Raw genomic sequence first — 13,786 nt, forward strand, 5'->3', positions numbered from 1 at the left:
CCACAAGGGACACGCTCGTCCACAACACATGTGGGGCAGGGAGGGTGACTCTACAACGCTTTTGTCTGTTATGCACCAGAAGGTCCCATCTTCTAGAAGGACGTTTTGCGGGGTAGAGTACAGCTGGTCTTCAGGACCCACTCTGACTCCTGAATGCCTGGAGTTAGGGGCTGTCCTTTAATGGGTCCCTAAACTAGCTTACTGCATCCATCCTCCATTATTCCCCAGGCAGGAATAAAAAAATAAAATCTGGGAGAAGGATGATGTTGCATGAGGCACAGGACGGGGAATGGGAAACTGGGCTCCACCCTTTGGTGAACTTGGGTCTCACGGGGTGGCCTTGGGGGCATCATCCTGCCCTCTACACCTTCCTGTGTCCGTGTGTTCCATGAGAACGCACACCTCCAAGAAGCCGCTAGCCCTGTGGGTCCAAAACCTGCATCCCTTCTCCCACCCCCTGACTACCACAGAGCTCATTCTCCTCCTCCTACCTTCACTGCTCAGCCTTCCTGATCGTTCTACCAGCCCAGAACACCTGAGACCCTCAAAAGGGAAATCAGCACACCAGACATGCGAATCAGCATTCGCACCTGATCTGAGCTTACCGTAAGCTCTCAGTGTGCCTTCCTGTGTCGTCCCCGTGCAGTAAGGCTCCAATCACCCAACCAATAAACATGGGACATGGGGCTACTGTGCTCGAGGTGGCTGGCTACCTACAGAGTAGGCTGTGTTTCAAGAGCAGTGAAATAGACATCCAGGATTGGAATCCAAATAGCCAAACCCAGCCCTTGCCCCATCAGCCTCTAGCTCCCTCCCTGGATGGATCATCTTGTAGCCATCTGCAACACCTGACTTTGCAGTTGATGCTTACATGTTTATTTACTATCTGTCTTGCTCAGTAGAAGGAACGCTCCATGAGGGGCACAGACTGGCTTCGTTCATCCTGGCAGCCAGAGCAGCACTTGGCAGGGGTCAGAGTCTGTTGAATGAATGAATGAACAGTCAAACCTGGATCTTCCTCCAACGCGACCAAGGTACTGAACATCTCTAAATGTCACATTTTCCTCATTTCTAAAACAAGGGTAATGTTAATGCATTCTTTATATGACTGGAGTAAAGATGAAACAAGAAAGTGATTGTAGAAGCATTTAGGATGTACCTGCCGCACGGCAAACAATCAATAAATGCTAGCTATTACTTGTTAGCCATTTCTATTACAGTCACTGATGCAAACACAAGCAAATAAAGCCTCTTTATTATACCCTGGGCAGTTTTAAGGCTAAAGAACTAAAATTCTGTGTATGGAAGACCGATCCATAAAGGATCATAAAGAGAGGACTGGGCCACGGGCCTGCATAGCTACTAGGAACCCCTCAGAGCTGAAGTCTTAGCATAAATTTTTTTTCATGTAGTTTAAAGTCATGAGCTCATTTGGGTAAATGCTGCTTTATAGGACCCTATTGTTAAAAATCTTAAAGTATCTAATGCCTGCTCTTAAAAGTTTATAGTCCAGCTGGGGAAAATGAGACATGAATATATGGGGGAAAAAAACAACCTATCAACTGAAACCAAAACAGTGTATGTCAAATAAGAGCCCTGGACAGTAGGGGCGCCTGGGTGGCTCGGTAGGTTAAGCGTATGCCTTCAGCTCAGGTCATGATCCCAGGGTCCTGGGATCGAGCCCCGCATCGGGCTCCCTGCTCAGCGGGGAGCCTGCTTCTCCCTCACCCTCTGCTGCTCCCCCTGCTTGTGCTCTCTTTCTCTCTCTGACAAAAAAAAAAAAAAAAAAAGAGCCCAGGACAGTAGGACTGTAAAGTGCTGGTAAATGTTTAACAATCCCCTCTAAAGAAAGAAAACAAAGCTTTGATTGTAGCATTTGTCTATTTCCATGGTATAAATACACTTGCTATGGCCAATCTCAAGCTCCCAGCATGAGGGCCAGAGGACACGGAGTTGGGAAGAGGTGTGCACAATCGACTCTCAAGAGATGGTGTGTAAGCCAGCCACAGGATACCACTGGACCAGGTCCTTTAATTACCCCTCAAGGTCAATGCTGACAACTAACATCTTCATGTACTTCAAGTTGCAAAATACAGCTAAGGCCACAGCTGTACTTCACCCTCATCATTTAGTCAGAAGAGTATAGTGCCCTCATTCTGCAGATAAGGAAAATGGGGTGTTGAAGAAGCACCCAAAATTTTCAGGGTCGTTCTGCCAGCAAATGACATTATCAGGGCCCGAACCAGTATCTTCCGGGGGAGCCGTGACCTCTCGTGGCACCCACTGCCCCCGATAACTAGGGCTTCCTATAGGAGAAGCAGTTGCAGGATGAACAGTACGTGGAGACCAGGGCAGAAATGCAGAAGTACCGTGGTTTTACCTAGACAGTGAATTCACGAGCAGAGCCCAAAGGTCTACCAGGGAGCACGTAAGGCGTGAAGAGACTTGAAACTAATGAAACCATTTGTTCAGCACGCTTCACCGGAGAATTGCTCTCCTAAAAACAGTGATCCAGTTACTAAAATCTGCATTCCCAAATTCGCTGCAGCACAAGGTGAAGGAGCACAAGAAAGGGAAAGCAATTTAAATGACAAACAATGGGGGGCTGGTTAAATCACTCATGGACTATCCGCACCATAGAATGCTGCGCCACCACCCAAAGTCGTGTTTTAGAAGAACAGTCTACAACTAGGAAATGCTCACAGAATATTGTTTTAAAAGCATATTACATAACAGTATGTGCAATGTGACTCCAGTTTTGTAAAAATGGACAAGCAGGCAAACACACCCTATGTATAGATGCAGAGAAAAAAATGGAGACATAGATTTCAAATCTTTGCACTGGTTTCTTTAGAAAGGTGAGATTATGGACGATTTTTATTTCTCTTCTCTATGACTTCCTGTAGGCTCCAGCTTTTCTATACACACGTCACTTTTATAACCAAAGAGATAATAAGTGGACCATATATTCCAATGTGGATTTTAAAAGGCTGAGAAGAATAACTGCAAAGAATCAGAGAAATAAATCCCAAGGAGGCATTCCTCTGGAGCAAAGGTCCAGGTGTTCAGGCCTCTAATACTTTCCTCTTATTCCCCAAGGAGAAAAGCCCCCCAAACTCCCAACTCCCCACCCCACACACACACTGACCAGCACCTGCCTCACCTCCATACCAGCCCCTCACCTCCTCCTTCAGGAGACCATTCTCTCAACCTCATCCCCTTATCTACTCCCAACCTGGTGGAGGGCAAAACCTGGAGGACACAGAGGAGAAGGGACAGCCACTAATAACTCATGAGCAGTCCCCAAGGGGTGCATCATGCCAGGGGCTTCACACGTGTGAATTCAGATGTATGACAATTCTAAAATGTAACTACCGATACCAACCTTTTTAAAACAAGAAAAAAGAAGTTCAGAAATGATATCCAAGGTCACGCGGCCAGCAAGTGCCCAGAATTGGGAATGAAACCCAAGTCTAATCAAAACTGGTCTGCAGATGTTTACGAGGCTTGCCCGATAACTGTACTTGACTGTCATGAAATGCAAAATAATAATATGCCAATTCAACCTACTTTGGTTTATAACCAGGCTGGAAGTGAAATGCACCACCAGTCCTGAATTGAGAATATACAGATATTTAATAATTTTTAAAAAGAAAGAAAGAAAAGGAAAGGGCGGGGGGAACCAACCCTCAGCTCTGTGCTCATCCCTCATTCAGTGAAGTAAAAATAAAAATCGAACCTTCCCCCAACACATTGTGCTTTAATGAAAGCACCAAGCCAATCTTCTTCACTACCACCCACCCCAGCCCACTTCGTTTAAATTTAGGCAACCACCAGGCAAACTGTACCCAACTGCATTATCTGAAATGAAGTCATAAAGCCCTCATCTGTAACACCAGCACTTGCTCCAAGGAAAACAGGGCAGGGCACACAGGGCCGGCATCCCGGGGGAGGGGGGCACATGGGGCTGTGCATTGGAAGACCCTTTGCAAAGAGCAAGTTCTATGACCAGCTCTGCCCGAATGGTGTTGTGTAACCTCGTGACAGCCAACTTCCCCTCTCTGGGTCTCAGTCACCAGTCTACGAAGTGTGGGGTGGGCCCACCTCTGAGTACAACTATATGGCTCTCTGGTTCGTAGGACCCTGACGTGCAGAGGGTAGCCTGCTGGGTGAGGCCTGGATGCCCCACCCCACCTCCCAACACCCAGAATGAACAAACAGCAACCCAAGGTGTGGGTGATGGGGGCGAAGCGAGTTGGCCAGACCCGGAGCTGCCATAGTAAGATTCTTAAGCTCCGGTTTTGGAGTATTTGGCTCCCACTGGATGTTTGGTAACAAGAAGGAGAGACAGGGCTGAACAGGCAGAGGGTTTTAGCAAGGCAGGCTCTTCAGGGCCCTCTGGTCCCACCCAGGCAACAGTGGAAGGGATTTTGCCCACTGGGACTCAACAAGCTCCGAGTCCCTGATCCCTCTCCCCGCACTTGACTTTCTAAATGGGATCTGGCCAGAGAAAGGGAACTTATTAGCAAATGAAAAACTCTGGTTTTCTGGATGAATCTGAGGCTCTAGGGGCCCACAGGCTAGCTGGATTTTTCTTCCAGCAACCTAGTCCACAAATGTCTTTTCAAGGTTTCCTCTTAGTGTTTCATGAGTGTATCTAAGCCCTTATCTGTGGGTCTGTACCCACTCCCTCAAGAAGAGGTATGAGGCACCTGGGAAAGGAGGATAAAATTAATATTCCCAACTCAAGGAAAGCAGTCTTCACAAAAGTATAATAACTCACAGCTCCATATTGGAGGCAACATTAAACTACAGTGCGCTCACTGAGACCCATGGATTGACAGCACTGTCTAACCAAGCTGGGACTCCAATCTCTGCAGTCAAGGGATGGGCCATCAGATCTGATCAAGAGACTAATGGTCTCTTGCCCTCTCTCTCTCTCTCTCTCTCTCTCTCTCACACACACACACACACACACACGCAATTCCAGTCCTCCTCCAGCCCTGCCCCCTTCACACCTGGACTCTCCCAAGCAGGTTGTCACTGATTCCTCACCTGCTGAGCCATGTTCTAAGACTCCATTAGATTGCCAGTAGGTGACCACAAAGAGTCAGAGACAAGACAAAGAAAAGTCCAGAGGAAGAACACAAAGGGCAACCAATGGCCTCAAGGCTCTGAAGCTCTCAGACAAGTGACTTTACTATTCAGCTTCAGGATCTGGGAGGCAAGCCTCTCAGACCTCTCCCCTCACCCTGAATCTGACTGAATGGAGGACTCTGAGCCTGAGCCCCCTCCCCCAACACTCCCACCATGGCCATCATCACAGCCCAGAACGTCCCACCCTCCAAAGGCAGTACTTTGAAGGCGAATAAAAGTGAGACATACGTATTACGCTATTTTACACGGTGCTAAATTTACCCAGCCCACATCCCCAAGAGGGGGAAATGACAGAGAATAATAAATATTTTTGATTGTAGGTAAAAGTATGACTGATGCATCTAGTAGCAAAAACCATGAACTCTGGAATCAAATCTGGATTCAAATCTAGGTCTTTTCATTTAAAAGCCATGTGACCTCAAGCAAGTTACCTGATGTCTCTGAGCTTCCTCATCTATGAAATGAGAATATATAGAACTTGGAGACAGTATATAGTAGAGAGAATATCTATAACTTGCAATTTATTCATTAGTTTTGACTGTGAGACTCCCAAGTTGTTCTCCTAAGCAGCCTGCGCTGAAAGGAGAATTATGAGTCTCCCGAGAACTAGAAGGACCCAGACTCAAGAAGCAGATAAGAGCAGCAGGACAGGCACATGGGTCACCTGCCCCCAACACACACACAGTGCAGCAGGAGGTGCGGCCCTCACTCACAAACCCCCGGGGCCGTTGCAATGAGCACTGCGGATACGCTCTAGGCATCTGGTTTTCAAACTTTTTTTAGCAGCAGAATCCCAGGCCCTAATATAGAGAACAAAGATAAAAGGCAAGATGCTCTTGGAGAAGCTGATTCTAAGATTAACTGATCTGCAGCCCTGAAAGAATCTGGAAAACTAAAATTGCACTGTAACAGAGAAGGGGGGAAAGTGATGAGGGGAAGGAGGAGAGCGAGTCATCTGAGGAGGGTGTCAGCTGTGTCATAGGATGGGGACCTCCAGGCGATGGTACCCATTTGCCTGACAAAACCGACAGCCAGTATTTGCTCCCCGCACCCCTTGTCAGAGGGTCAAAATGGCCAGACAGAGGCGCCATGGAGATCAGCTCCAGAATTACAATATTATTTCGTTACTACCAAATGTTTATTAAGATTCAAACACCCACCCTGCCCCCTGCATGACGTTCACACCTTCCTGACGCCCACCCCCGCCCCCCGCCCCGTCTTAAGACATCTCTTGGGAGGGCGCCTGGGTGGCTCAGTTGGTTAAGCAACTGCCTTCGGCTCAGGTCATGATCCTGGAGTCCCAGGATCGAGTCCCGCATCAGGCTCCCTGCCTGGCAGGGAGCCTGCTTCTCCCTCTGACCCTCCCCCCTCTCATGTGCTCTCTCTCGCATTCTGTCTCAAATAAATAAATAAAATCTTTAAAAAAAAAAAAAAAAAAAAGACATCTCTTGGGAAAATGGGCCCGGGATTCCTAGGGTCCAGTCTCCAGCCTTCGCCCCGGGAAGCACCTCTTACCACTCTGCCACTGGTCCTCGCCCCGCTCTCTCTCACTGGCTCTCCTTCCAGATTTCATGACATGGCATTCATTTGTCCAATAAAAACCTCCGCCCAGCAAACAGGAGGATTATCGGGCCAATTCGGCCAGCTCTCAAAAGCTTGTCTCCATTTGAAATGCAGAGGCAACCCATTCGAGCACAGAACGTGGTCAGAAGATACCTGCTCATCAGAAAGTATTATGTACAGCATCGTCTGATAAACCAGCCAAACAGCAGCATTGCAGGAGAGCGGCCTCATGGAGGGGCTTCCAGAAAAGCATGGCCGAAATGAGACTAGTCTTTCCACCAACCGCACAAAGTCTGAATGACGTGACTTAAGACAGCAAAATAATTTCACAGCATTCCTCCCAATTAGAAGCCAACTCTACTTTGCAACCTGAACCCTACTGCTGGGGAATGACTGCTTCAGCATCAGCAACTTTCGGGGAGAAGGTGATAAGGCGGCACAATGGGAAGATTAGGGAAGCAGGAGTCAAAGGATCCTATGTTCAAATCCCAGCTCCAGCACTTGCTAGCGGTGCACCCTCGATTAGATGATGTACGCAGATTGGATAAATAAAGAAAACACTCAATAAACGCTAGCCAGCTCTTTATGCCAACCTTCCATCTCCAACCCTAACCCCAAAGGGAAGAAGCTCCAAGCACTGTGGGAAACCATTATTGGGCAAGTACCCTTCATCCCAGGTCAGGATCACCTCTGTGTGTGCGTAGTGCGGTATTAAGGGATCACGGCCATGGCATGCCCTTTAGTCCTTACTTCCCCAAGTGCCTTCTTGTGGTCTGCCCAGCACCAAAATCCTATCCATCCTTCAAAACTCAGTTCCAACGGCGTCTCTGCCATCTCTCAACAAAAATCCACCCCTCTTCCGCTACTCCATCTTGCTTGTGTGTTTCTTACAGCACTTGGTTGTTCTGCTTGGTATTACAGTTGTGTTAGGGGTCTGTGCCCCAATGCCAAAGAAAAGATTACTCAGAAATAATAATTTTGGGGCGCCTGGGTGGCTCAGTTGGTTAAGCGACTGCCTTCGGCTCAGGTCATGATCCTGGAGTCCCTGGATCGAGTCCCGCATCGGGCTCCCTGCTCGGCGGGGAGCCTGCTTCTCCCTCTGACCCTCCCCCCTCTCATGTGCTCTCTCTCTCTCATTCTCTCTGTCTCAAATAAATAAATAAAATTTTAAAAAAAAGAAAAGAAATAATAATTTTGTCTCCCTCATCCCTCAAAAACCTTCTGGACCTGGCGCATTGCCTTGTGCAGAGCAGGTCAAGGAATATTTCAGAAGGACGGATGGATCGGGAAGGAACCCATTCAGGAGGGTCCTGACACCACATAAAATGCATTATCGTGCACTTAGTGAGAGCCCATGTTACATAAGCCAATCAAACTACAAGGAGGAAGGGCTAAGGATACACAGTGACAGGGAGAACATTCTACACATAACACCAACACTTGGAGGTGGGGGGAAACAGAGGTACTGGTCTGGAACCTAAGCAGTATAGATCTGACTCCAGTCCTTCCCCGGTGTGAACTTCAGCCCACTGCCATAGCCTCGATGGGGGCCTCGGTTTCTCCGGGTCAACTACCACCTGCTACACCATGAGACAAATGGACAGACTCAACCCAGATGGTGGGAAGGAAGGCACCACGGTGGGAAAGTGTTGTGTATTCCCCCAGGGTGCAGTTTTGTTTTCTAAATGCTTTGGGTTTTTATAGGGGGCTGTTTGTGACTTTTCTAAAAGAAAAGTCCAAAGGAAGAGAAATGAAACAGAATGTACAGAATTTTTTAAAGTTAAACAAAAATCAAGAGGAAGTGGGTCCCTCTCAAAGGTATCTCATTAAACCAACAGTCAAATTTTAGTAATCAGCTTGTGTTACAATTTCCATGACAGATCAGAGCATATTAAACCTAAAATGATCAGAGAACGCATAGGCAACCAGATTCCCTCGAGCTGCGCTGACAGCGAGGTCTGATTTTTCTCTACCACCAGCTGGGGACCCTGGGTTTCCTGACGTCTACCTGCCTGCAGGGAAGAGACACTGATGAGCAGGAGTGGACTGTCCAAATGGCAACACATAACCAGGAAAAGAACCTACGCCGTCCGAACGGCCACGGGGCTGGGGTCCTGGACAATCGAGTTCTTCCAGACTGAAGGCTTTAGGAAAGGAATGTGCGTTGCTGTATCCAGCGCCAGACCTGATGTTGATATGAAGTAACCAAAGATCGGCAGGAGGGACAGAGGGAACATGGGAAGGAGAGCTCCAGCAAGTCACCGGCACTGGAAGTAGGGGATGCTGAGCAGGATCGGTAGTAAGTGAGGACTCTGGGAACAGAGGCCAGCTCCTCTGCCCTAATTTCTGATTCCTCTCCCTCATGTCAGACCTTCTGTAGTACAGTAGGGAATGGAGAAAGCCACTTTGGGTGACCACCACTTACACTCTTTCTGTTCTGCAAGAGGGGCCCACGGGACCCGGGAGGAACAGGTGGACTGGATTCCGGTATTAGAGCATTCTAGTATTCCAGGAGCCAGCCTGATGTTTCGGAAGGAAAGCTATCTTTGGAGTCAGAACTGTGTTAGTATCATGCTTATTACATACAGGGGGTCACTCGACCTCCCTAACCAACTCCACAACCAACTCCACGGGAGTAGGTTTTCTTCCTCTGCTGGATCCAGTTATCATGAAACCGAGGTCATAGGACCCACATCTTCTGTGCAGAGAAAAACACTCCTGGTCCCAGTTATGGGCAGTACCCCAACCCCAGCCAGCCACAGCCTAAATGCTGTACCATTACTACACCAGGGAGAACCAAGCAAAGGCATATGTATGGCTCAATGAGGTACAACTCAAGAGACATAAACACACAGAAAGAAGAAAGAGTAACAAATTGTAATTACCTCCTTCCCATGGGGGTGGGGGCTGTAATTTCACCCTAAGTTTTTTCTCATCCTGAGAGCCCTTCATTCACTCCCTCTCTCAGCACTGGCTTACAGAGGGGATGTCCTGGGTGAGTGTCACAAGTAAGACACCAAGCCCCCCCTCTCCAACCCAGGACTGTACTTTCTGGAAGGGCAGCAAACATGGGGTTGGAAGAGGCCGCAATATCACCGTATGACAGACAAAGTCAAGAGGCAAGGGGGCAGGACACCTGGGTGGTTCATCGGTTAAACATCTGCCTTCGGCTCAGGTCATGATTCCAGGGTCCTGGGATCGAGTCCCACATCAGGCTCCTCTTTGCCCAGTGAGGAGTCTGCTTTTCTCCCTCTGCTTGTGCTCTCTCTCTGACAAATAAATAAAATATTAAAAAAAAAAAAAAAAAAAAAACATCAGCAAAGGGGCCTCTGCTGTAGGAAGCCAACCCCCACCACTGAAAGCTGAGGATGGCAGAAGAGGGACTCAAGGAGATGCCATGTGGGATGAGGCAGAGGCAAATGATGGCCCCTTTATCCCATGGTCCTTCACTGCAGGTAAGGTCAGCTACAGCAACCATCACCCTGAACGTCCCGAAGTTCCGACTGCAAACAAGGTGTCATGACTGCCCCCATCAACTTTGGTCATCTCCCAGGGAGGCCCAAACAGATGCCCTTCACAGCCTCCTGTTCCCAGGGGAGGCACAGAGATCTCTGGGAGACCCGGGGTTGAGTGGCTGGAGCAAGGCGGGGGGATGTGTGCTCAACTGCAAGGGTTCGTGGTCATTCTCTTGACACACCAGAAGAGCCTGGTCTGGCCACTCCCAGGAGAAGCCCAGGAGGAGAGAGGATGGGAAAGGGGTTGCTCTACACGGGCCAAGAGCAAGTCCAAGGTGGAGAGGCAGAAACTAGTTAAGTGAACACAGAGGCCAATTTAAGATACCGAATTAAGGACCATCAAAAACCAGGGAGTTCAGCACTAATTACCTAGAAGGAACATCTTCTCTCCCTCCATCAACCATGCTCTCAAAATACAAGATTCACAGCACGTCTTGTCATTACAACTACCACATTTTCCGCACCAGGCCTGTGGTGAGCGCCTTAATTGTCTCATCAAATCCTTGAAACAACCCAATTGAGGAAAGTGTCAGCGTTCCCATTTTACAGATGAGCAAACTGGCTGAGAGGTTAGATAACTTACCCAAGGCCCCGTGGCACAGATATGCACACACACACAGAAACATTTTATCTGTTCCATCAGATCTTAAATTCCATCAGAGCCCCAGGCCCCGCCACAGAGCCCGCCCGCAGGGAACCTGGTTGCTAGAACAGTGTCAGGCACGTACAGAGCACGCTGCGGCTGCCTCTGCTGCCACTCACGACTCCCCACGCCCTGCCCCACCCAGCCCCACCTGCAAGAGGGAACACGGTGCCCTGCGAATATTCTCGAGCCTTCACAACCGAGTTCATCCTCAAAGACTGAAACATGCCCCAAGCCCTGTCTACCACTGGAGACCAAATGGAATTTCACAGGTTCATCTCTTGAAAGGAAAAGAAAACCATCACCTGCAGGCAGAGAGGAACCAAAGACATTTTTACCTAAAAGGAAAAAAGGTCTTGGGCTTTGAAGCGTTTGCTCTCAGTGGCCGATAACCAAGAGACAAGAGTCGATCCCTTAAAAAAAAAAAAAAATTAGTATTCCACACGAAACCAAAAGCAGACATAAGCACAAACCTCTAGTTGAGAGGTAAACACCAATTTGCACAGACTTACTTAACTGATGGCACAATAGGCCTACCACTGTTTTCTGGGTCAAAAAAGAACTCGTGTAGGAAATTTGGGGAGGAGGAAGCTGAGAAGACGACGGGCCCTCACCCAAGACCTTCCTCGTACTTGGGACCACGACGAGTATTTTCCCTCTCTTCTTTAGCCATCGATGGCGGGGTTGCCTGATGGCAGAAGGCCCCGTCGCTCCCGACTGGCAAGCACCTGCCGGGCATCTGAAAGCTTTACAGTAAATGGTGACTCATATACAGCAGCCACCATAGGGACCGCTAATGTAATAAGCTTAAGTTTGTTCCATCCACATGAAAGAGAAACACTGGGTGCAGGGCTGTGAGCCTGACTCAAACTGTGACCCCCGTTCACTGCCACTCGTCAGCATTTAGCTGAAACTCAAACTGTAATTACCCGGCTCTTGGGGACCAAGGGCAGGAGGAAGGGGGTTTCTAAGGAAGGGTCACGTCCATAAACACAGAAGTGTCACTTCTCATCCGACTCAGTCTCCTCATGCAACCACTTATTCAACAAATATTTAGGGAGCATCTACTATGTCAGACGCTGGGCCAAGTGCCAGATAGACAGAAGCAAAGAAAAAAAACATAGCCACGACCCTCATGGAGATCCTAAGTCCTGCACTAGCCGCTTTATACACTTTCTCTCACTGGATTTATGAAATTCTCATGCAACAGCTCCATCCCGACGGAGGAGGACACTGAGGCCGGGAGGTTAGAGTTGGGTCACGGGGCTAACTGAAGTGGAGAGCCAGGACTCAAATCCACTTCTATGGCACTCTTGGGTCTGTGCTCTCAGACACCACGTTACCCTGCACACAAATAAGTAATTACATATACGAATTACAATAAATAGGGTGCAGGAGGGGGGCACCTGGAGGGCTCAGTCGGTTAAGCGACTGACTCTCGGTTTTGGCTCAGGTCATGATCTCATGGGTGGTGGGATGGAGCCCCGCGTCCGGCTCTGCGCTCAGTGGGGAGTCTGCTTGAGATTCTCTTTCTCTCCCCTCTCTAAAATAAATAAATAAATCTTAAGTAAATAAATAAATAGGGTGCTGACAGAGGGGGAAGCTCATGAGATGGAGACAATGAACCTTAGCTAGGGTGGATTCTGGACACCTTCCCGGAAGGAAGGCATGGTCAGGGGAGGTGGGAATAAGGCCAAAAAAGCAAGTAGAGGCAAGGTCTATACTGGGTTGAATAGTGCCATCCCTCTCCCAATTTCATGACCACCGGAAACCCCGGAATATGATCTTACCAGGAAATAGGGTCTTGGCAGATGTAGTTAAGATGAGGTCATACTCATCTTAAGCCCACCGATGCCCTTAGGAAGAGAGAAAACAGACGTAGAAACACACACAGGGAGAAGATCCTATGACAATGAAGGCAGAGATTGGAGGGATGCATCTACAAACCAAGGAATACCAAGCATTGCCGGCAGCTGCCTGGAGAAAGGCAGGGAACAATTCTCCTTCAGAGCCTCGGGAGGGAACCAATCCCACCAACTTCCAGCCTCCAGGACTCTGAGAGAACACGTTTCTGTTGTTTGAGGTCACCCAACTAACACAAGGCCCGCTCTGCACAGGCCTTACATATTGGCATAAGGAGTTTGGAGGTTGGGGGTACATTCGGGGACATGTTTTATAAAAAACCAGTCTGAAGCTTACGCCCTTCAAAGCTGGGGACTCCAGTCCTATGGATACCTGTTAGTGACCTCCAGTGCTTTTCCTGCCCACAGGCTGCTTGCTGGTCTCAGCCACACCTACGGTTTCAAGCTCCAGAAGGTACTTGCAGAGAGCATCTGACCTTAGCCAGGGCATTCTTCTGACCAGAGGCCTCCACCTGCCGTCCTCACAGGTTTCTCAAACTCAACATACCCAAGGTGTCTGGTCCACCATGTTGCAGTTGGGTTCCCTCCTACCTCTGTTGGTGGTACTACATACCAAACACCCACGCACCACCTCAAATTGGGGCTCACCCCAGACTTTCCTGCTCACCTCCACATCCAGGGGGTCACCAACTGTCCTTTTTCTACCCCATCACCGAAGCGCTGTGCTACCTCCTGGATTTCTCTGTGGCCGCATCCCGAATTTTCATTCCTCTGGGAGAACGCACCCCCCTTTCCTTACCAGCCCCCCACCCCAATCCAGCTGTCCTAAATAGCACAGCCAGGATAACTCAGAGAAGCACAGCTCCCGGAAAATACCTGACCTCTGGCCCCACCGCAGCGGGCCTCAAGGCCTCTCCGGCTGATTCACTCAGGCAGGAGCCCCACCCAAACTCATTTCCCTGTCCTCCTGCCACCAAGATACTCTCCTCCCATCTCTGGCTCCTACCCTCCCACTGTTCTCTCTGCTAATTCCTCCTTTCTGTCCT

General features: G+C 48.9%; 1 protein-coding gene across 20 annotated transcripts in view; it reads right to left on the reverse strand.

Annotated features, from left to right (window-relative positions):
• Window positions 1–13,786, reverse strand: part of TRERF1 (transcriptional regulating factor 1) — a 200,785-nt gene that overhangs the window by 145,179 nt on the left and 41,820 nt on the right. For 2 of the 20 annotated variants that reach the window (XM_081828243.1, XM_081828242.1), the window contains exon 3: window positions 872–979. The exons of the other annotated variants lie outside the window; for them this stretch is intronic. The gene's annotated coding sequence lies outside the window, so the exon portion shown is untranslated. The remainder of the gene's footprint in view (window positions 1–871; window positions 980–13,786) is intronic. 20 annotated transcript variants of the gene reach the window in all.

This window comes from Leptonychotes weddellii, chromosome 8, assembly GCF_054177405.1.
Source record: "Leptonychotes weddellii isolate Sample4059 chromosome 8, ASM5417740v2, whole genome shotgun sequence".
Classification (NCBI taxonomy): domain Eukaryota; kingdom Metazoa; phylum Chordata; class Mammalia; order Carnivora; family Phocidae; genus Leptonychotes; species Leptonychotes weddellii.